Here is a 24,456-nt window from a genome sequence, read left to right on the forward strand (position 1 = left end):
GAGTTTCATATAAAAAAGTAATTGTATATTAAGAAAATGGCTCAGCCCCGTCCAGATCAAGTCCCAAAGCCCTCTACTATGCCTGTAAGTCCAATACTACTCCATAAATCTGTCTTCAGACTTATACAGCACATGCTATGTGCAAAATTCAGGAAGATCACAGGGAAGTGGGTTCAAAGTCTTGTAGATCCCATGGTAGGGGAAGCATCTCCAGGTCTCTCGCTGTTCTCAGAGTGGTTCCATGCGGCTTGTCAACAGGAAGGTGAAAGCTGAAGGACAGAGTGGTCTACCTCCAGCTAGCCATTTGTCTCATTCACTCTCCAATCAAGCTGCAATTTGATTGACAAGCTAAGGTCCTCCCACATGATCCTACAGAAGCCATGTCAGCACAGAAAACCCCCAACCATCACAGTTGGCAAGTCACTTGAGCCACCTGCCACAAATGAGTCCTGCGACCCAGTCAGAGAAGTTCTCATAAATAGATGATACCGTCAAGGACATGTCATCAGCCTGTGACCTAGTTGATCGGTTGGATTCTCCCACCACCATCGCACAAGCACAAGATGACATAAAAATCTAACCATTGTACTATCCTTGAAGAATGAGCAGATGCACTTTTATAACCTGCTTGTAACCAATGAAATTTTAAAGAAACTTCTTCAGAATAAGCCCTCGTGGTTATTCTGGGTCAACAAAATGTATCAAGACTACTTTTTTGGTAACATACACACATATACACACAGGGGAAATATACAAATGATTGCCATTATGGGACCCTTGAAGTTGTTGGCACTCTCATTGTTCATTCAGGTAGGTAGGTCAGTAGGTCAGATGGTTCCAAAGGTTGGCATGTAATATGATGGACCATGGTTCAAGTCCAAAGAAACAGGTATTTGAACCAAATGCAGCCTGCAGACCAGCAAGAAGGGCAGAAGCTTTCCACAGCATCTACTTGTATATAATGTAGACCACACACCCCGTGGAAACATCAGTGCTTTCAATGCGACTGGTCCAGGAGCTCTCTGAAGCTATCGTTTTCATTGGACTTCTTTTGGAAGGCACTCTATCAAAACTAAGAGACGTTTATTACTAATAAAACTTATCTTCAACCGTTCACCGATTGCAGAAATAAGTTCAACAGGTTTTGTTTGGAATTTAGTCATGCATGTTACACATGTTTCTGCAATCATTAAAAGCATTAAAGTCACCTAAGAAGTTTATGGCACTGCTTTTTGGGATTCCCAGGCATAATATTGATCAATGTTCTCAAAAGGTACAGGATGATTACGTGGGCTTATTATGACATACTTTTAAGAAACTTGAAAATTACATTGATTAAAAAAAAGGCCAGGAAAATGGAGCTGAGGAATTTTTTTCCCTTGTGCATTTTAACACGATATCTGCTCACTCTTTGATACAGAGAGACTGTCCGATGAGAGTTTCACCGGGAAACCACACTCTATAGCCTTGATCTTACCTTTCCAGACTGTTTCCCTCTAAAATTCAAACAACATTTAGAGGGAACCTGATTAGGGACCCTAGATAATGTTGTGATAGGTTTTATATCCACTTGACTGGTCTCATAGGCTTAATCATTTGGAAGTTGAGGTTTCCCCCATGATGTGGCCTATCACAATGTAAACAACGCCACGATGGAATCTAATATGAGTAGCCAAACAGTAAAGGGAAGATTAGGGTGGAGTTCAACGTCTTACCAAGTTCACTGCTCTAATGACGTTGCTCTGGGGGTGTGGCCTACATTAAATTCAAGTAGATGCTGTGGAGAGCATCTTCACTTCTTGCTGGTCTGGATGTTGCATTTGGCTCAAATACCTGTTTCTTCAGACTCAAACCATGGCCCATCACATTACCTGCCAACCTGCGGAGCCATGTGATCTACCGACCTTGAACTCGCTGACTGCTACATCTACCAACCCTCATCTCATCTAACCTCATCTACCAACCCTTGTCTTCCTGATTCCTATCTCATCTTCTTTCTTCCTGTTTCATCAGTTTCCTTGCAGCTACGTGAGACAGAAAAAGCCTCCAGCTTAACATCTGACTCCTGGACTTGAATTACACTGGATTTACCCACTTCTACAACTGTTAGTAATTTCTTTATATGTCACTGCTCTGGCTACTCTAGAGAACCCTGTCAAACACAAATGTCAAAGCTAACATTTTGACAGAGTATACATCAAAGAGTGAAGAATTGTTCACGAAAGGGGTAGAGAGATAAGAACACTACTAACAAGAAGTATAGAGAAGTAAATGGAGGGTATTATTTAAAAATAATTTCATTTATAGCTTTATTACAAGAGATACATTTTTGTATATTTTGTTTTATAAAGGTTTCTATTATTTTTAAATATATATATATATTACTCATCCCTTACTGGACTGATATATCTGTCTATTTCAATTCTATTTGTATTGTTCAGATCTTGCTTTTATACTTTATATCTTAGTAGATAAATTCAATTGGTCACACAAATCCTACAGGCACAAAAGTGCACATCACTATACCTCCAAAGTAGGGGCTGAGAGGGGATTTATCCCTGGTTTTATCCCTGAGTTTACCAGCTTATTGAATATTACCAGAAAATGGAGTCACTCTAGACCATTTTCTTATCTCACATACTGCAAGACTCACTTATTTCTGTCGATTCTTATTCCTCAAATGTTCACTAAATCCAATTTCTCAAGTCAATCTTTATTGTCATTATAAAAATTGAGCTTCTATCACTCCATTATTAGTTTGTCAAACGATGTTGGTTGGCATGTTTCCGTGGTGCTGGGTATCATGTTACTGGTATGTCACAGCAGCAAGGCTACCCGTGGTGCACAGGTTTCAGTGGAACTCCCAGAGTAAGATAGCTAGGAAGGAAGACTTTGCAGTCAGTCCATTGGGGGTGGGGGTGGGGCGGGGGACCACTGAATACCTCATGAATAGCAGGGGAGCACTGTTCGATATGTTGATGGAAGATAAATACCTCAGGTTAGGAAATATAAAAATGAAACACTGCTTAATTCTTTAAGGGGCCGAAAACCTCATCCTGTCCCCACAGAGTGCTTGGTTTTCTTGAACTTTCTTGTGGCCGGGAGCCTAATGCCTAACTCGCAGTGCCACCGGCATGAATGCAGCAGAACTTTCCAGATTGTCATGTGTTGATGTGGCGTAATGCAAATTGAGATGATATAATTGCAGTGATCCGTTAGGAATTGGAATATAAAATGTACAATGTATGAATCTAGGAAAATTCCAAAGTCTCCTAAATTAAATGGAATGCATAAAAACTGATATCCTGGCATCAGTGAGCTGAAATGGACTGGTACTAATCATTTTGAATCAGACATTCATATATTCTCCTATGACAAGGATTGCAAAATGAAGAGCAATGACAGTATATTCATCATTACAAGAAAACATTCCAAGATCTGTTCTAGAGTAAAATACTATCAGTGATAGGCTAATAACCATAGACCTACAAGGAAAAACAGTAGATATTAATCTGCAATTAGATACACCAGTACCTAATGTCAAAAATGAGGAAAATGAAGATTTTTACCAATTTCTGCAGTCTGAAATTGATGGAATATGCAATCAAAATGCACTGGTAATTACTAGAACAGGAAACTTGGAAACAAAGAAGAACCAGTAGTTAGAAAATATGACTCTGATGATAGAAACGAGGCTGGCGATCACATGATAGAATTTGTCAAGACCGAGGACTTATTTGTGGCAAACACATTTTACCCAACAATGTAACCAGTGATCTGCTCACCAAATGGAACACAGAAACAGGATTCAAATGATTGCATCTGCGGAGTGATGATGGGGTAAGTCAATATCATCTGTCAGAGCAAGGCCAAGCCTGACTATGGAACAGACCATCAATTGCTCATATGCAAATTCAAGTTGAAGCTGAAGAAACGTAAAACAAGTCCACAAGAACCAAAATTCATCCTTGAGTGTCTCTCACCTGATTTTTGAGACCTAAAGAATATACTTGGTGCAATGAATAAGAATAACTGAAGACAAATCTGAATGTGACATCAGAAACATTGTATATGAAAAAAACAAAAGGCCATTAAAAAGGTGAGAAATAAAGAACAATATTTGAAAAAGCTATATCATAGTTTTGTGAATTATGGAGACTAAATTTTAAGTTAAAACTGCTATAAATCATTTAACAAAATAGATAATTAGTTGGTAATTGCCAATTAGTAACCCTTTTAGTTCATCTGGTTTGGAAGTAAATTTGGCATTTATAAAATGTTCCTGTGACCTAGATTACATTAGCATTTTATCTACCCAGAGCTTGCTGCTCTAGTATAGTACTGTGTGACAGATTCCTTGTTTGTGACAAGCTTATTTTTACTTTTGTCTATTTTAATATTTTATGGGTAATTATGCCCCAAAAGGACAAAATTTTCTGGAGGCTTTAACCTCCAAGTCTCCTTTAAAAATAGATTCGTGACTTTGTAGACTTTTATTGAAACTCTGCTAATTTTGCAAACAGGTTATATCCCACTGCACAACTCTCTAAAAAGACCAATAGTTTTGGCATAACATAGTCTTAAAAGCTCTTGAGTGGCCATGCAAGATGCAATTATTGATCCCTTCCTCTTTGGAGGAAAGAAGAGTGAAGAAAATTGAAAACACATGGAAATAAATTTCACTGGACTTAATAGATGATAACAAAAATCTGGCTGCTCTGAGAGTATCACATTACAAGGTCCTGTATAGAGTGGGGAGAAAAGATGCAACAAAACTCAAAACCACAAAAGAGACCAGGCTCACTGGTTGGAGAGAGAGTGGTGGAACCTGATTATATGCTCTGCAAATCTTCACCCAATTCATAATAAAATAGTTTTTAAGACCCCAGATGTCCCTGGGGGAAGGACAACAGAAAAGGGGGTGAAGGGAGATGCCGGACAGGGCAAGATATGGCAAAATAATAATTTATAAATTATCAAGGGCTCATGAGGGAGGGGGAGCAGGGAGGGAGGGGAAAAAAGAGGACTTGATGCAAAGGGCTTAAGTGGAGAGCAAATGCTTTGAAAATGATGAGGGCAAAGAATGTATAGATGTGCTTTATACAATTGATGTATGTATGGATTGTGATAAGAGTTGTATGAGTCCCTAATAAAATGTTTTAAAAAAAAGAAACATAAAAAAAAAAGACCCCAGATGCTCTATCTTTTGATAGCCAGGCACCATCAGCTTTCTTCACCACATTTGCTTATGCACCCATTTTGACTTCGGCAATCGTGTCAGGAAGGTGAGCATCACAGAATGCAGGATTGTTAGAGCAAAGTGTTCTTGTGTTAAGGGAGTCCATGGGTCAAGGGCCAATGTCCATCTGCAACCTTAATTCTTAACATATGGATATGAGTACCTAGGTCTATTCATGTTACATTTTATGTATTCATGTCTCATATATGTGTGTACATGGCTGGTTTTAGGCCTTTATGAATGTCCTTTTACTCCTGTTTCTTTCCTCTATTTCCTTTTACTTCCCTCTTGTCCTCCCCACCCCCCATCATGTTCGGTCTTCATTCGGGTTTAGTAATTACTCATTGCTATATTGCCCTTGATCGAGCTTTACTAGGCATCCTACAACCTTCCTTCCTTTGATTTTAGTCAACTTGTTGTTCCCTTGTCCCTGGGTTGCCTCCCTCTTCCTTTCTCCCACCTCCCTCTCCAGAATACCCCCCGAACCATTGGTCCCCTTCTTTTCATCTTTGAATTACTCACCCCACCTATCTAGACATGCAGATACAATAAGGGCAAAAGCCAGGCAAAGCCAAATAAAACACAAAGGAAGTCAAAAACAGCAAAACAATAACAAGAAGCGCAAAAAGCCAGAACAAAATAGCAACAACAAAAAGAAAGCCACTGACAAGATGGAAAAGCCTATAAAGAGTCCTTGGTCTGTTTGTCCACCTTTGTGAGTGATCTCCAGTCGAGTCTGATGGGGTGCCATACTCTGTCTCCCAAGTCTGTTTTTGGTCTTCCCCGGGGGTTTCATCACTCTGCTCCCTTTGCTGCTCTGCTGCACGCCCTCAGTGCCTCGCCCAGCATCACGGAGACAGACCATGCAGGATTCCTACACTGTGAAGATGAACAAGCGGCCATCCAGCTCAGAAGCAACAGAGCCCACATGGGAGAAGCACACCAGCCTGTGTGATCATGAGGTGTCAATGGGATCAGACAACAGATATCTAAGACCCAGAATACAGCCACACACACCCAAGGTGAATAGGGGTCGGGGACATGGAGTGGAGACCCAATGCCCATCAAGAGACAATTGGACATCCCCTCACAGAGGAGTGACGGGGAAGAAAGGAGACAGTAAAGGTGCAGAATAGCACCAATGAAACACACAACTTTCCGCTAGCTCTTTGGTGCTTCCTTCACCCCAGTATCATGACCTCAGTTCTTCTTTACAAATTGGATTAGACCAGAGCATGCACACTGCAACACAAGGTATTCAGGATAGATAAATCTCTCCGGGCCAACCAGGAGAGTAGAGATACCAGGAGAATTAGGGGAGGGTGGGGAGAAAGGAGGAATTGATCACAAGGATGAACCTAGAACCCCCTCCCAGGGGAACTAAAAGTGGGTGAGGAGTGATGGAGGATGACATAAGATATGGAAAAAATAATCTATAACTTATCAAGTATTTGTGAGGGAGGGCTGGAGGGGGAGGGAGAGGGAAGAAATGGGGAGCTGATATCAGGGGCTCAAATGAGAAGAGAATGCTTTGAAAATCATAAAAGTATTTTGAAAAATAGTTTTAAAAAAAAAAAGATCACTAGTTTATATATAACATAATTCACCATCCAACTTGAAATGGATTATATCTGTCTTGAAGTATATTAGTTTCTCATCTGTCTACACCTAGAACTATATTTCTTAAGTAGACATTTTCTGTTTAAAATAGCCTCTATGTAGTGACAGGTGATATAGCTTGTAGTGTTTAATCTAAATTCTGGGTATCTGTGATTCTTCTGGAGCAGTAAGGAGTCCTTCTGGGACATAGGAACCAGGGACAAGAAATGGGAAATGAGACTTGACAGGCCTTCCAGTCCAGAACAGACTGTTTAGTTCTGTGGTGCCCAGGAACCTCAAACCCCTGATTTTAAAAGTCCAGAGTATAGCTCAATTATCTTAAAGATATGAGGGGGATATTTTGACAATGAGAATGTGATTGAAACCTGCTTCTGGTATGGAATATTCTGTATATCATAGGTATGCCAAAACATAATTCTGTAAGTTTCCTCCTCTTGTAACTCCTTCAGGTTTGTCTCCCTTGAAGAGCTTGACCAAGACAGGAGCATCACTTACTAAGACCTAGCTATGGCCACAAAGTCACAGCTTCCTAGAATCAGTGATGACATTATCAGATGTGGTTCTCAGGAAATCTTTCATTACAAGGATGCATCATACTGATTTTTGGGTCCTGAAGAAGTCACGCAAGGTTCTTTTTTTTTTCACATAAAAGAATAACTGATCAACTACTTGTTCCATTCTTCTAATAAAATACCACATGCCATGCAAAATACCATTCATTGTGTTTATTGGTTCCAAAATGCCCTATAGTTAAAGAAGTTCATTTTATTTTTTATACTGCTAGGTGGAAGGCAATTTTAATATATTTCCTCCAATTGTCAACATTCTCTGTAATGCCCCTAGGTGGGTGAAACATATAGGAGGCACTGCAATAAAAAGTTCATTTTCTTCTGATCTAAATTTTGGGTATCTGTGATGTATTTGGTGTTATTAATTACCAAGCAATAAGATGATCCTTGAGATTCTGATTTGAGGGGCAGTGGTTCTAAGACAACTGAGATACAAACTTCCACTGAACCAGTCCCAAAACTCAGGGGGTTGGTTGGAGTAATTTAGGCTTCCTATTTTTATGGCTCTAGATGATGTGCACTTGATATTTTACTGCTCCTATTTCCTATATGGGGTGCTAATGCCCAAAATGAGTAGACAAGGAACTCATTGGAAGAAAGAAAATGCTACACAGAACTTCAAAAACACAATTCACTATATACTTCTTAAATCAATATTTATATTAATTCATCATTTTTAGTCACTACCAACATCAAATGATAGAAAATCTGAGCTATCATTTAATCCAAGAGGAAATCTTTAACTTTTAAAAACATCAACAAAAAGTGCATTTCAGAAAGAGGCTTGTTGCTAATTATGTTTTGCTGACATATGCCAATTATATTCAGCAATATTGTTCTCCCAGCCTGTTGGGTCACGTAACAGCCTGAGAGAACAATGTTGCTGAATTAACAATTGCAATGAAAGCTTTCAAGACTCTCTTACTCAATTAGAAGCTGACAAATTTACCTGTAAGTCATAAAAATTTTATGAAATTTAAATCGTTTCATAAAATACATGCACTTCACATAGTTGACACAATCACCATGAGAGATACAGTCCATTGTTTTACATTTACCACAATCCTTTTGATACTTAAGTGATTTAGAAACTAGGCACTTTTCAGCCTTTTCAACATATGAATCAAGTCATTCTGGTAAGTCATTTTAAGGTAATGTAGAAAATACAGCTCAAATTTCCAATGACGAGCATTGGTTTATGGTGCTGCCCCAATCATTTAAGCTTCAGGATTTCAGTGGTGATAGAGGGCCACTAAAGATTTAAACCAAAATTAAGGCAAAAGGTCAAAGCATTTAAGTGTGGGGGACTCATGGAAGCATTATGAGTTCTAAGGAGCTAACAGAAAAGCCACTGCTATCACATATACTGATTAGGCTATCTCATTAGAAATGCACGTTATTAATATTTGTAGTGCAAACTCTTCCATTGCTTGTTGAAAACTATCAAGAGATTGTTCCTAGAACCATTGTATATAGAGCAAGGTTGAGATACAGAGGCAGGCATGCAATACATAGTATTACACAGGATGCTTCTTGTAGATTGAAATGGGCTCCAGGGATTTTTCTGGATTTTATACTTTGCTCTTCAAGATCTTTCAAAACTTAAGCACGCAGTAAAAACCAAACAAACAAAAACCTTGTTCCTTCCATTGACTGATTACCTTTCCTCTATATCTCCCTCTCTAGATATGAAATATATAACTATAAATAAGTAATAACATAAACATTCACCCATATGTAAAATGCCTTGACAACAAGAACTCCATTTAATTACTGAAGTTACAGGCAGAAAAAGACACATCAGCTCCACGTAAGCAAGCACTGTCTTTCCCTGTGATGATGATGATGATGGGGTTACTGGCACTCAGCCTACTCTTCTATCAAGTTGATTTCAACTCCTAATGACCTCATAGGACAGAACAGAACTGCCTTTTGGGCTTCCAAGACTGTAAACCTATGGAAACCTCGTCTTTTACTCCGGGGCTTAGCCTACAGGCTCACTTTATTTAGCATTAAAACCATGTCCAGCAAGTGAGTGTCTAGTCTTCCTTAGCATTCTATTTTTCTATGAACGTTATTAAAATTAGACATCGTCCTAATACTATTTCCACTTATAAGGTCTGGTTCGAAAAGATAAAATACTTAAAATTATTACAATAATATTTATATAAAGTCTTCAGAATAGCATGGGATTCCTCTGTATAGCACCCCTGGGCTGCACCAGGAGGAATTGAATAACTCAGGGAAATCTAGGATGGTGATATTTTGTTCTCTTAAAATTAGCATTTGTACATATGCTCAGTCCTATAAGCCATGTAAGTTTTCCTTAATCTATTCTGTTTTTTAAAACATGCCGAATCAAGATCAAGTGAGAATTTCTCTCTTTAACTAGTTCCTAAAATACTGATCAGAATTATTTGTTTAGGAGTCCATAGTAACTCTCGTGGCTGCCCTACACTCTTTCGCATTTATATGTCCTATCTTCTCCCTTTAGCGGGTAGGAATAGCTGTGGGGTGTTCGGTTGATTTTGCTTCTTGACCTTGATTCCTGAGTTTTTAGAACACAGCTCTCTACTTATGCAAGGCAGCCATTGTTTCAGCAGTTCTTTCTTTCGGCTTGACAGGACAGAAGATCGTGAGATGTGGCCCTCTCTGTGCTCCAATATCTGTTTGGCTTCTCTTCCTGAACATTTCCTGTGTTGACTTCTATATTTGCAGAATCATTCGTTCTTGGTTGTTTGTTCCTCTCTTATTCCCTCCCTCTTCCTCCTCCATGCACACACATGCACAAGCACACGCACACAGAGGAAAATCTATATGTGTCAGACATTCAGCAAGGGAAAGACAAAGGCACAGAGTTAATTACCCATCATTTACTGCTGCTGAGAAGAGCAGATGGCAGCAGACGATATGTAAATGGCAAGGGGCAGTGAATTATTCGATTTTTTTAGATTAATCGTCGATGACAAAGGAAGTGATTACAGGCTGTGACATTTATACAAATGTATAAAGTACATCACACTAAAAAATGGAGCTTAATATTATTATGAGGATGTCAGACATATGAACATTATTGTCACAATACAAAGCAACAAATTTTATAATAAGCCAAGAATATTCTTTCCCTTTCCCTTAAAACTTTGCGTGTCCTCAGACTTTGAGGGGGGAAGAAGATGAACTCAAGGCTGAATATTGTGAAATAGTCCCCCTAAGACCAGCTCAGTTAAGAAAGCACAAAATACAGGGAACACACCAGGTAATAGAACAATGTGTATGGGAACAAGAAGCAAATCTGTATTGTTTGTTCACAACAGACCTGGTGTCATACCAGTGAGTAGACTGTAAAGCAAAAAAGGTGCTAATATAATGCAGGCTAGAAATAGAAATTAAAAGTGAAGGTGATGTTTTGCCTGTGAGGCCCGTTTAGGTGATGTGGAACGAGAACAAATTAAAACAAGACCACGATCCTATTGCATTTTAAAATGCCCTACCAGACGCGCACACATACAAAAATCCCCCAGTATTTCAAGTTTAAAAAATGATGAAATTGGGGGGCAAGCTCCCCTGAGCAGTAGTAAGCATGTAAGTATAAAATCATGAATCCAAGAGCACAGAACACACACACACACACACACACACACACACACACACACACTGTAGCCACTTTGCAGAAGGGAAGCCCAGCAGCCTGTATTTTCTGTTGCTTCAATAATTAATAGGTACACAAGCAAATCAGATGCTTTCCTTTGCATATCATAGAAACTGCCCCATCACTGAAATGTTTTCAATCATCCCTCTATTAAATCTATATCGTGCTCACATCACTGTAAAGAGAGGCTACTTTGAGCCGCATCGTCCTAGCCTGAAAGCATTCCAGCTACTGCAGTTCCGAGCTGTAAAGAGTTTAGCTGCTCAATATCATCACAGAGAAAGAGGAAGAGTTTAGGGCACATTTATTTATACTCCTCAGAAATACTTTCAACACACGCATGGCAAAAGAATTCGCCAAAATTACTGCTGAGTACTTCACCATGATGCATTCTTTGTGGATATTAAGGGCCTTGATGCACATGCATGCATGCGTGCCTGTGCTGTGTATGAGAGAGAGAGAACCCTGGGTGATGGGCGGGAACAGAGTGGGGGAGGGGTGTTATTAGTCAGCAGCAGCCGCCGCGCCACTAGCTAGAGTAGTTAAGTATGGCAATCCATTGTGAATGTGGGTTGCAGAATAAAGTGCAGGCAAAACCCCTCTGCCCTGAAGAAACGAAAAGGGTCGCATACTACACGAAGAAAGGAGACTTGCTGGGGAGATTTTAATAGCAGGCACCCTGACAGGTGCATGTAGACCACTGGTTTCGCGCTGGCTTCAGAAAATGATTATTCTTTGCTGTTTTATTTTTTCATTTAACCTCACAAAATCACACTCAGATGCCTTCTTGTAACATAACATAGCCTCTCTTTTTCTGTGTGAACTTGACCTATAAACTTGTTAGACCTCATGTAAAAGTGTGCTGAGACATGGGTGATTATTACCTTTAATCAAAATGAGCCCCAAATACTGTCACATTATTCTACTCAGCATTTCATATAGTTCTAAATGTTATAATTTTCCCAATAAAACATGAAAAGATTAGTGAAGGTTAGCCAAGCATTGAAAATGTATCTAGCTATCTGGAATCCATGACAAAAAAGACAACTATGTTGGTAAAATGATCACTGCCTTATGCTCCATATAGAATCTGTCTTGTGCACTTTTAGGATTGGCCTAGAAGTCATAATGCCTATGATTTTAGGTTAATCATGGACAATGAATGAATGAAGAAATTAAGGAGCTCAGTCCTCTTGCATGTCAAGAGGGACATATTATGAAAGAATGCACATGTAAGGATTCTGGAAATTCATGCAAAATCCTACAATCAGAGAATAACTGCACATGAAGCACACATTGTTCTCTGTCAAGAAAGCCATGCAAAGTTCTCAGCCATGCTTCAGACGCTTTCTTTTGAAGGAAACAAACAACATCAAAAATGATATGAGATCAGTTCTTCCAGTGTAAACTCTAGCAAATGGAGCCTTTATTTAAAAGATGTTTGAAAACATTGTACATATTCAGGTTATAGTCTTCTTATAAGAAGGCTTAGTAAAAGTCTTTAGTTTGCAACTGATTGATTACAAACTAAAGGCGAATGGAAATATGAGAAATGATAATAAAACTCTTTATGAACACCTAGGTTTCTATTTGTATTCAAAGTATTCTTTTTAGCTATATAATTTATTAATAAGAAATATAATTTTCATATATTCAAACCATACTTTATATGCTTGATAACAAGCTAAAATAGGCATATATGTGACAGATATATTATGTAGAATTAATATTATAGGTGAGGCTTATGTATACTACTGGCAGCCATATGTATAATAACATACTATGTAAATTCTCTTTGTTCATAATTTCGAACATATACTAACTTCTTCAACCTTAAACAAGATTTTGTTTACTAATGCGATCAGAATTAAACTATCATATCAAGAAAAACCCCAACAACTGAAAGTAATCTTAAAAGTAACTATACATTTTGTAAAAATATAATAATAATTAATAAAATATATTAATATGGTACAGGGTATATGAAATGCATATATAAAATGGTTAATTATGCATACTTTATATATTAATGGCTTAGACAGAATATTAAATCATAATCGGCATCTATATTCAAGAAGAAAATATTTCAAAGCTGACCTTGGCATTTCTTAAGATGTCAATTTAAACAACGTTTTAAGAATATATTAAAATAGTAACTTTTGCAAAATTAACTAAACATATTTTAAGAAATATATCCAAACTTCAAACTAATTTATTTAAATTGAATATAAGTTATGTCAGTAATGCACCTAAGTATAAAATGAAATATACATTTCCAACCAGAGATAGTTAACTCTTGTACTATAATATAGAAAAGCCCTATGCTTATAATATATTTTGGGCCTAACATTTTAAAGAACATTGCACAAGATGATATAAAATTAAGCATTCCCTAAAATCAGAATACAAAGATCTATGGGGTCCAATAAACAACTAGATGCTCTAATCTACATTTTTGCTTTTCTATAACGCATATAGTGTAAACCCCTCTAATCTGAAAATAGAATATAAAAACCAGGCCTAGTATGAACAACAAAGATAACAGCAACAAATAAAAAATCTTTGGTGTGCACAGGTAAAGAAATGTATTTCAGTAAAGATTATTCATATGCCTTTTATATCACCTTTTCAGACAGTAAGGCTTGTTTTTGTAAAATATTTTAGCATCATTTTGCATTGTGCATGCTTACAAACATATATTTTGTGTATCAAATATTTATAGTAGCATTTTATGTATAATACATCTGCTTATGCAAACACTAAATTATTTGCCAACAGCAAAGATAAAATGTCTCCAAAAAAGAGAATAAATGCAATAACTCCTTCCTTTTTTGTAAAACGGCACTGAATGAGGTAACATTAACAGTACGTTAAAGCACGGACAATCTCTAATTTGCCTACTTTCTTATTTAGAGATGTTAGAGTGCATTTTGTCTTTTTAGAAAACATCAATTCAAAGAATTATGAAATTCTGTCTTGTGCGAGTAAGCCTTACATTTTGTCTCTGGATGATTCTTCCAGTTCAACTCAACTGACTCCATTTTTATTAGTTCTATTTTTAAGGATAATACAGAATTTACTATAGCAACCTAAAACCAAGTACTTGTCTCTCCCTTTCTGGATCTAACTCAAACCCATAGAGCCCTCTGTTGGAAGGATTTCAGATTGCATTGTGTTGCCTTTATTTGAAACACAGAAAATGTTGAGAATGTTACCATTTTTAAAAATTTCATGCTAGCAATTCTAATTCAGAAGGCATAAGACCCTAGTCTATGCATAGCTTCCTAACATCACAGAAAAAAAATTATGCCAAAATAAGAAAAAACATAAGCATATGATACCTTTCTTCCAGAAACTCCAATGTGAGCATTAGTTCGGGAAATGCACTTCAACTAGCAGTCTACTGCATGACATTCTTCCGTCGCGAACACTCGGAGGCTGTACTGACAGAGGGGGACTAGTACAGGCAGCCTTCGGTGTAGCCTGCAAAATGATCTAGAGACAGAAGAGACACTCACTTGATGAGGGACTATTTGAATAGGTTCCGGATGCTTTTAAAGTGTTCAAACATTGATCGATTCATTTGCAGTAACAATATTTTCCTGTATTTTAAAAAGTAATCCAAAGAGATGAAGCATGTATTTTTTTTGCACGTTGTTTTTGAAAATGTGTGGCTTTTTATTTAACACCTTTTAAATGTCCAATTTAGGAGGAAGGCTGTTGTCATACAGAAGTGCCAATTTTCTGGAACTTCGTTTTCCTTCCCTTACACTGTGGTCATCCCTCAGGCCCTTCTGCGGAGTCCCTCCTCTGCCTCAGTCTCCTCCTCACTTTCAGCAGTGGCCGGTTGCTGACCACTTCCTACCGCCCTGAGAGCTGCCTACTCCCCGCCTCAGGCTCATCATGCCCACGTGCAGCCCTCACTGACCCAACACCGCACTGCCTCTTCAGACATGATGATGATTCTTTTAAGTTCATCTTTTAAAACCTTTGTGTCTCTACATGCTAAGGATAAGTACTTATATGGATAATACGGCTCACTTCTTGACTGAGTCAAGCAGCATCTTAACTTGAATCGATTAACTAGTTTTTGTTTTGGATCCTTCCCCCTTGTGAAAAGTTGTCCTTAGTGAATGTGGATGATTGCCAGACTGGGAAAATCTGCCAAGGTTTTATATCCCACTGATGTGCAGAAATCTCAGTAATAGGAAAAGGCATATTTTGATTGTACTTTCCAATAATGGTTGAAAATTTTGGGTTGGTCATATCTTTAAAACGAACAGAAAGTATAATTATGTCAGCTTGTCCTCTCCCAAAGTTCCTTAGTGTATATGAGATCGATTTTTTTTAAATCAAACTAATCCATCTTAAAAAAATAAATTAAAAAGTCTCTTTCTAGCCCCAGGCAAAGGGCATAGGTCTATTTTTAAAAGACTCAATTATTCCACATTATGTAAAAAGATATGAGAAAGTAGGCCTTAGAAACCTTCTCCACATGAAAAGAAACTCTGATCTTCTTACCCTTAAGCCAAAGGAGAGTTATTCTTTAGCACTTTTCCGAGCATACCTAGTTTCCAGTAGGTCTAGCTGAAAGGATATATAATGCATATCAGTGTATATCTATATAACTTGTGGGGGGGATGAAAGAAGACAGGACAAAACTTAGGAAGTCATGAAAATAAACAATGTTCCATACAAGCCTAAAATGAGAAGGAAATCTGCAGATAAATTTAAGAAAAATAGAGAGCATATTTCTTCTTGCTTCATGGAAATCTGAAAGAAAAGGACTCTTGTATTTATTTTCTAAAGGCAATTATATATATTGTCTCATTTTGAAAGGGATAACAGACAATGATGGATTTGACATTGATAAAGATGAGCAGAGCCCACCGAATCTGGTTTAGACATTGATGTTAGGGTGAGGAAGGTCAAATGATATGAGAACATTTAAAACAATTCCAAAAGAAGGAAGGCAGGCTAGAGTTTATAAATCTTTAATAATTGTCTTTACACTCTGCAAAGTTGCTGTTTACTCGCTGTTCCAGCTATGTAGAGAGAGGAAAACATAGGAACAAAAGCTTCCACAAAACTTAACTCAAGAGATGAATACACAAATCTACCAACTGATCCTGGCTTCCTTGGTCCAGATTCCGGGACTCAGAGCACCCAACCTGGGAAAGGTGCCTTGCCTTGAGGAACTCAAGACACAGCACTGCTCGCTCAGCTCAACCAAGGCCCTGCAGCATTGGACCTGCATCAGCATCTTGACAGCTTTGGACACCATTTGGTATCTAGATCTGGAATGATGAATGTTTCAGCTGGTAGACCTTCTGCATTTGTTTTATTTTGATTTTGTTTGTTTTATTTTTCACCAACTAGGTTTTCCTAATTTGAACTAAAGCCTAAGAATGTAAAGGAGATAGTTTCATCATTTGTTCTTTGTATATTAATGCATTTCATGGAATAACATTACTTTGGGGAAATTAAAGAAGAAACAATGAATAACATCTCTTCAGGGCCATGTATTAAGTGCTTATATTAAGGGCCATATATTAAGATATGAGAAAATGAAATCATTCTAAAAGTCGTGTGCTTCCCACTATGCTAAATGCCCATTACCAGGGAGGAGAGATAGCTTATCCACTAAAATAAGAGAGGCTAAGCAAAATCAAGTCTATTCCGATGATAGCAACCCATCGTAGAATCACCACATAGCGTTCTCTAGGCTATATTTTTACAGAAACAGATTGCCACAACTTTCTTCTTCAGAGTTTCTAGTGAGTCCAAACTGTCAACCTTTTGACAAACAGGTGAGTGCTTAACCAGAGTGCCACCAGTTTCCTTAGTGCATTGCAGCTTTGTACGAATTTATACTGCATCATTGGCCCTACTGTATCAGAGTTCCTGGTAGTTAGATCTACTGCCCTTGCACCAAGAGCACAAGCAGACAATTAGCTAGTCTGTATTATTATTAGGATTCATGAAATATTTGATTTTAGCTTCTTAATCAAAGGGAAACTAGAATAGTTTACACCCCCTCAGCATCTTCTAGCATCAATATTAAAAGAGGGAAGTTTTCTCCTTCAGGGAAAATATTTCATAATATCACTTGAGGAAATAATCAAAATCATCACTATGTACTATTTGTCTTCAACAGACAGAATTTCAGACAATTAGATATTATCCAAAGAAAGAAAAAGAAATTAGATTTACCCAAGAGGCCTAAGAAAGATTTTAAAAATCCCCTTCTCTTTGGGAGGAAGGGTGAGGAGTGGATAATGCCTTCAATCGTTAGAGGAAAAAGACATTCGATATAGAAATGTAATTTAAATGGCAACCAAGATGCCCCTGACTCAAGCCATGGTATTTTCAATCCCCTCATACGCATGTGAAAATGGGATACTGGATAAGAAGATCAAAGTACTGATGCGTTCCACTAATGGTGCTGATGAAGAACAGTGAAAGTGCCGTGGGCTGCCAAAAGCACACGCAAACCTGCCTCGGAAGAAGTATGGTCGGATCGCTCCTTGGAAGCAAGAACGGTAAGACTAGGCCTCATGGACTTCAGACAGGTTACCAGGAGAAACCAGCCCCTGGGAAAGGATACCATGCATGGTGGAATGGAGAAGTAGCAAAATAGAGGAAGACCCTTGATAGATGGACATGGAGGCTGAAACAATGGGCTCAAACCTAAGTATGGTCCTTGGAGTGTTTGGGACATTTTGTTGTTAGTAGTTTCTGCATAGTAAGCCTCCAATTCATGTTGGCCCAAAGAAAACAGATTAACCTGCCATCTAGTACTGAGCCATGACTGGTTGCACTGGGATCCATAGGATACTTATTTGTTGATTTGGGGAAGTAGATCACTAGAATGGTCTGCCTAATTCATCTTATTCTGAAGCTCTTCTGAAACCTATTCATCACCATAGCAGCATGCAAGCCTTCACTGATGGATGGGAGGTGCTGTGCATGAGGGGGCATTGGCCTTAGACAGAACCCGGGACTCCCACATGGGTAGTGAGGATTCTCCCACTACCCTGGCATTTTGTACATGTTTATAGCATTAACAACAAAACAAACAAAAAGGAAAGAAAGAAAGAAAAAAGCACACATGAAAGGAAAATAACACATTTATTTGAAATTCACCTTTAATCTAGTGCCCTACGTTTTAATTTGCTAAACCTGGCAAAGACTCTTGTCCTCTGCGCCATATAAACACAGGTCTGAGCTGGTTCTCTCAGCCTTGCCCCTGTGCTGAGAATTTGCCTTTCCACCCAGATATCTGATTTAGCATCCTGAAATTCTCAGCAGGGGATTAGACTGGGGCGAACAGATTTGGAGGCCTGACATAAACCAGCAGAATCTGTGTTCTGTCCCTCTATGTTCCTACTTCTCTGGCTGACTATTTCCGTTCTTTACTCTGCCTATTCAAGTCAACGCATCTTTAAGTTACAGTTCCAATTGCATCATTCCATCAAAACAGTCTTGAATATTCCGGGGTGAATTCCTAGAACATAGTGTCTTTCTCAGCCATTCAGCAGTTGTCTCCTGCATTGAGGTGTAGCTCTCCTAGTCCATATTTAAATTCTACGAAAATGCCGGACTAGGTTTTAATTTTTTACACACTGTCTCGCATCCACAAAGAGGCTATCAGCCCCACGAGGTAGAGCTGCTGTCCATCCTCTACATTTACATACTCACCACTAAACTTGACCCCAAGCCAGGGATGCTTCCTGAAAGGGAATCCGAGGTGAATCAAGGTTTCAGTGATAGAATTCTCTTCTTTCTGGGAGACGTGGGTCCCACACTCACCAAAACAGCTCAGGTGCAGCTCTAAGTCGTTCAGGGGAGAGGTGTGTGGCATTATGGTATTGAAGAGGTTTCAGTGGAGCTTCCAGACTAAGAGGAACAATGATCCCAGCTGAAACCAATCACATGGATAGCATAAGACTGGGTAATGTTGTTTTCTGTGCTTACAGGGCCCCCATGAATCAGGGGCCAACTCCACAGCACCTAACAACAATATAAAATATTAGAGGGGGTTAATTAAGTAATTTTATTTTTCTGGTGTTAGTGTTGAGAATTTACATGGCAGGATGTACTCTAATTCAAAATTCTCTATATGTGTAGTTCAGTGGCATCGATTACATTCTTTAAGCTTTGCCACCATTCTGACCCTATTTCCAATTGGTACTCCTCTATTCACATAAGCTTACTACCCTCTAGGGTTTTTATCTAATCTTTGCAGTTGCTATTGTTAATTTGATCCGATATAAGTAGTTCTGAGAAGAGAATAATGCTTAGGCAGACTTTTTTTTTAAACAAAAGCTAGTCATTGTTAGGTTTCAAGACAACTACAGGGCATTTTTTTGATTTGAGGTTTAACGATTATCTCAGAACAACAGTCCAGTGGTCCGTGCACATGTTGTAGCACCAGAAAGTCCTAGAATTGAGAATTTGGAATGATGAGCTGATTCTCTCTCTTTTGATCAGGATTCTTCTATGGGATATTTGATCAAAATGTTCAGCAGTGGCATCCAATTCTGACTTCCAGGCCAAGGAAGCATTTAACCACACATTCTACAGCCACACATGCTGCCTCCACTTCATGACTAGTTCTCCGAGTAAGTAGAGGTCCATTGCCCCTAGGTTGGCCCCTTACAACATCTTAAGACTTCAGGCACTACACAATGAACTAGGAAGTAGAACAGAAGCACTGAACAATATTAGCCCTATTTTCGGGGCTGTCCTATGAATACTTTATTTAATCTTTACAACAGCTAGACTTTCCTTTTCTTTAATTAATGAAGCCATGGCACAGAATGGCTACGTAATTTACCTAAGAGAACAGTAACAGAGGCAGCATTTGAATCCAGGTCTAACTCCTGAGTCAACCCCATGTGCCTCCGCTAATGCTGTTGTCAGCTGCAGCAGCTGCTGCTACTACATTTTCAGCGTCAATTTAGAAGCCTCAGGAAATGAAAAATCTAAGCAGGGCAGCTGAGGTCAAGTAGGCAACTAAGGAACTTTGTAGGAAGCACAGAGAGCAGCTGGGGCCGATTCTGTCATTCTGGGAAAAGCAAGAACAGCTGGGGCAGCAGAAGAGAAAACTCCACTGCATGGGGTGAAGGAAATTAAGTGGAGCAGGAGTGGAGCTGACTCCACATTTTCTGGTAACTGAATGTTTGCAAGCAAACAGCAGAATGGAGCCGGCTCAGGCAGAGAAGCAAGTCGCCCAAGCTCTCCCTGTAGACTGAAGCAGTTGGGGATCATGCTGGAGAACTCGACTGCTTGGAAAAAGGAAGCAAGGAAAGCCCCAGCAGGCACAAGCCCACAGCAGAATTCCCAGCAGAAGCTGGGCTCTCAAGTACAGCAATTGCTTGTAGGTCGGTCCGTTCTTACACAGCATGAAGGCTCTTGAAAGGTCAGTGAACAGTTTCCAAAATTTCAGGGCAAATGTGTGCACCACTGCATGCTTTGCTGTTCTTCAGCTCCCAGCTCCGTCAGAGAGGAATGTGGGGATTCTAAGACCCGGGAGCCTTGCCCTGTCCTATGGAAAACACCACTGCCTGCTAGACAAGGGCACCTCCACGCTTCTTGTCTTTTGGAAGGCTTCTCTGGTGATAAATTTCATTTCTGCTTCCCTTCTGCTCAGAGACCTCTGCAGTCAGCAGGAGTGAGATAAGAATAGACTAGCTAGATTTTCTCCCTCCGGCTTTGTGGGCTTGTGGCAGGGAGGGCTATCATTTTAGAATATTTTGTGCAGTTAACACGAAACACTTGGAAGAGAGGTAGCTCAAGAGAACACTCCACCTGCCCGTCTAACAGCCTCAGGAGCCGAAACCGAGAGAAAGCGGTGGTTGCCAGGATAAGCGAGGACACCCCACAATGCCAAAGTCCTCATTCCAAAAACGTGGGATCTATGGGCGTTCCAAGGCAGTATTGCTTTTATTTTCAGTGTTAGCCCCTGAGAAAATCAAAGCTTTGGATTTTTGAATCAGATCAGCATATTAGTGAAGGCAGGCGAACGCATGTAGGGCATCGGAGTGCGGCTAAACAATGATATACCGTGTGCATTTATTTCCTTTACATGAAAGCCAGGCATCATATTGCATGGGTGACTCTGTTGCCTTAGCAAATATTAAAGTACATTTGGAAGTCACAGGGACAGGTTCCTCAATTTTATCATGTGAAAAAGCTGAAGTCAGAGTGTTTATTAACCCTATGAGATGATGAATCATACAATGGAAATGTAATAGGTTGACTTCTCGGTTGTCAGGTCTATCACAAGATGTAAAATCTGGAAAACCCAAATCAACTCTGAACCCCTCTGCTATCAGCAAAATCCTTGGTGAGTTAGACCCTTGTACAGAACATGATGCCCTCAGATCTCTGCTACCAGTCGTTTGATTTCCAAAGTACCTGCCATCTGAACTCCGGGATCTCAGGTACTTTCTTTCTGAGGTGGCTTTTCTGTCCACATGCCACTAGTTGAGAGAGTTCAAAGGTTGAAGGATGGGCAGGTAATATTTTATAACTTTAAAAGAAGGGTGGGGAAAATCCAGAGATAGCTATGAAACAACATTTCTTGGACAGAGCTCCAGTTGCTATCATTCTGAGAGGTAAGACAAACCTGTCTGACCTTATGAGGAGACACACACACACACACACACACAGATATTGGGAAATGAAATCAGCCCACGGTCCATGTGGCCTGCAGTGATGAGCGGGAAGTGGTTCTCTTTGTGAGCCCCTCTCTATGTGATGCTCTCTCACTACACGCATGCACGCGTGCAAACTCTTTCTTTCTCAGTAGGATGTGGCTACCACTCAAGTCAGGTCTCTGAGAAATTCATTCTTTTGCCTCTGATAAGTAAAAATATGCTCATGAATTGTCAACATAAAAATCCTTCTGTCCGTGAGATTGGGAGACAACATGGCCACAAGAAAGGACACTTATTTAATATGCTGCCCTCATACGCAGGAAGATGGGAAAGTGGAGCCGTTGAGTGGAGATGAAAGGCAGAAGGGCTGTTCATCCTGAAGAAGAGCGGGGCACACGGGTGACCTGATTACTAGTTTCAAGCGCACGAAAGCCATTTTGATGATGGTGCCAATTATTGACTGCTCTGCATACTGGCAGAGGACCTGGCAGGAAGAAATGGACAAAAAGAGTCCACTTAACTCTAAAGAAAAATGTATCTAACTTCAAGGTGTTGAAACACACACACAGAAATAGTTGATAGAGAATATATGAGTTTCTTTCTGGAACTCGGTAGAAGGAAAACAAACTTCATCCTACCTACCCGCATGGCCACCGGAAGAAGTTGCCCAAGGATCGACCACTTATTACTTATTTTAGTTCATTATAAAGAAATGAGAATGGAAGGTGCAAATGATATTCAATGGAAATTTTACTTACAGCATTTACAATACATTTAGTGTTTTTTTAACAACTCCAAAGCAATTTCTTATCCTGCACCACTGGCTAACGGAAGGAGAGTTGCCCAACAGCCAGGTCTGTATTTGACACAGCATATCCCTCCCTTAGTATCCAAACACGCACGTCCTTGACCCCAGAGACACGAGTGCCACCGTTCTCTTTCTACCTCACTAACAGTTGCTCTGAAGTCAATTTCATCTCAAGTCAAAGCCCCATATGTGTTAGAGAACTGACTCCACAGGGTGTTCAACGGCTGGTTTGCAGAAGTCGATTTCCAGGCCCTTCTCCTAAAGGGCTTTCTGGGTGGGCTTAAACCACCAGCCCTTTGCTTAGCAACTGGACATGCGAGCTTGAACAAGGAGACTCAGAGCTGATGATGTGCCAGGGCTCACACAGGTAGAGTTGGGCCATAAGTCCGAGTTTCCATGATTGTAAAGCAGTTTCCAAGGTCATATCCACGGCCTATTGGTGAGTCTCTCTACTCCCATTCTATTTCACATGCGTTCAGTGATTCCATCCAAGGGCTCTGGAAAGCCTCTTTCACAGGCTGGCTTCTTGGTGCTTCCTTCTCACGCCAATTTAATGTGGACATACCGAGGTTCAGATGTTAGACCTCTACTTAGAACGTCTTACTTTAAAGGCTCTCAAAATGATATCTTTAGCTTAGCCTTTTCTCCTAAACCCTAAACTCTGAGATCCAGCTGCCTACTGTACCCCTCTACACCTTGATCTATAACATCGAGACCTATAACAAAGAAAGATCTAATACAAATCAAACACCTGACCTAGTTCACAAAGTCCGCTCCTCTCATCTTCTTTGGCATTTCTTTAGTTCTTAATGCCAAATAGCATTTCTTTAATTCTTTAATGGATACTATTCTTACAATTGGTCAGCTCCAACATCTTTAAGTCATTCTTATAAACTACACTCTCAAAATATGCGGATAATCGAGCTCTATTTACTGTGACCAGTGTATTCCAACCGCCATCACCTCTTACTTGTTAGCTTACTGGGTTCTCCTGATATGGTGGTCTCCTATTGAGCTGCTAACTGTAAGGTCCTCAGTCTCTCCTCAGGAGACAGATCTGACTGCCTCCTCCTGTAAAGAGCTGCAGTCCCAGGGCTGTCCTCCCGTGTCACATAGGGTAGCCACAAGCCAGCATTGACTCGATGGCAGTGAGTTTTGAGTCTTCCATCAGCTCTTTGCTTTCTAATTTTAATCTTGCATAGCACAGGGAGGGTCTCTCAAAAAATGCGTGATATCAAAAGTTACCAAATGGGAACCCAAATGGCTGTGCAGATCTTCACCAAAAGCACAATAAAATATTATTTTTAAAAGACGTTGAAGTGTTAACCCTTCACCCTCCTACTTGTGAATGTTGCCTTACTTGAGTATTTGCAGATGTGATTCATTATCATTGCATGCTTTGCAATGTAGCAGTTACATTTGGTTCTTAGAAGGTGAATGCGATTCTCATGGTTAAGAAGTCTCTTCCATGTCTTTTAATCTCAGTGGGATCCAGATGATAAAAGAATGGGGCTCAATCCAATAAATGGGTGCCCTTGAAACAAGTAATAGGACGCAGACGGAGATACAGAAGGAAGGCAGCCAGTAAAAAATGAGAGGCAGAGATTGCACCTGTGCTGCTACAAACCAAGGGACACCAGGGTTTCTGGACAACAACAGGAACTAGGAAAAAGACAGGAAACCAGTTTTCTCTCCAATTCTCTGAAGGGCTCAACACTGATGACACCTGAATTCTGACTTCCTGTCTCCAGGATGGTAAGGACATAGATTTCTCTTGTAAGAAAAAAGATTAGGCCTTGTCACACTTCTGCTCAGAAACTTTTATTGAGTTGCAGCTCATTCAGAATGAAGCCCAAGTCCTCGTCCTGGTTCTTGCTGGGACTCACAAAGACCACTCACGAGAGCCT

The sequence above is a fragment of the Tenrec ecaudatus genome, chromosome 5 (genome assembly GCF_050624435.1).
Source record: "Tenrec ecaudatus isolate mTenEca1 chromosome 5, mTenEca1.hap1, whole genome shotgun sequence".
In the NCBI taxonomy this organism is placed as follows: domain Eukaryota; kingdom Metazoa; phylum Chordata; class Mammalia; order Afrosoricida; family Tenrecidae; genus Tenrec; species Tenrec ecaudatus.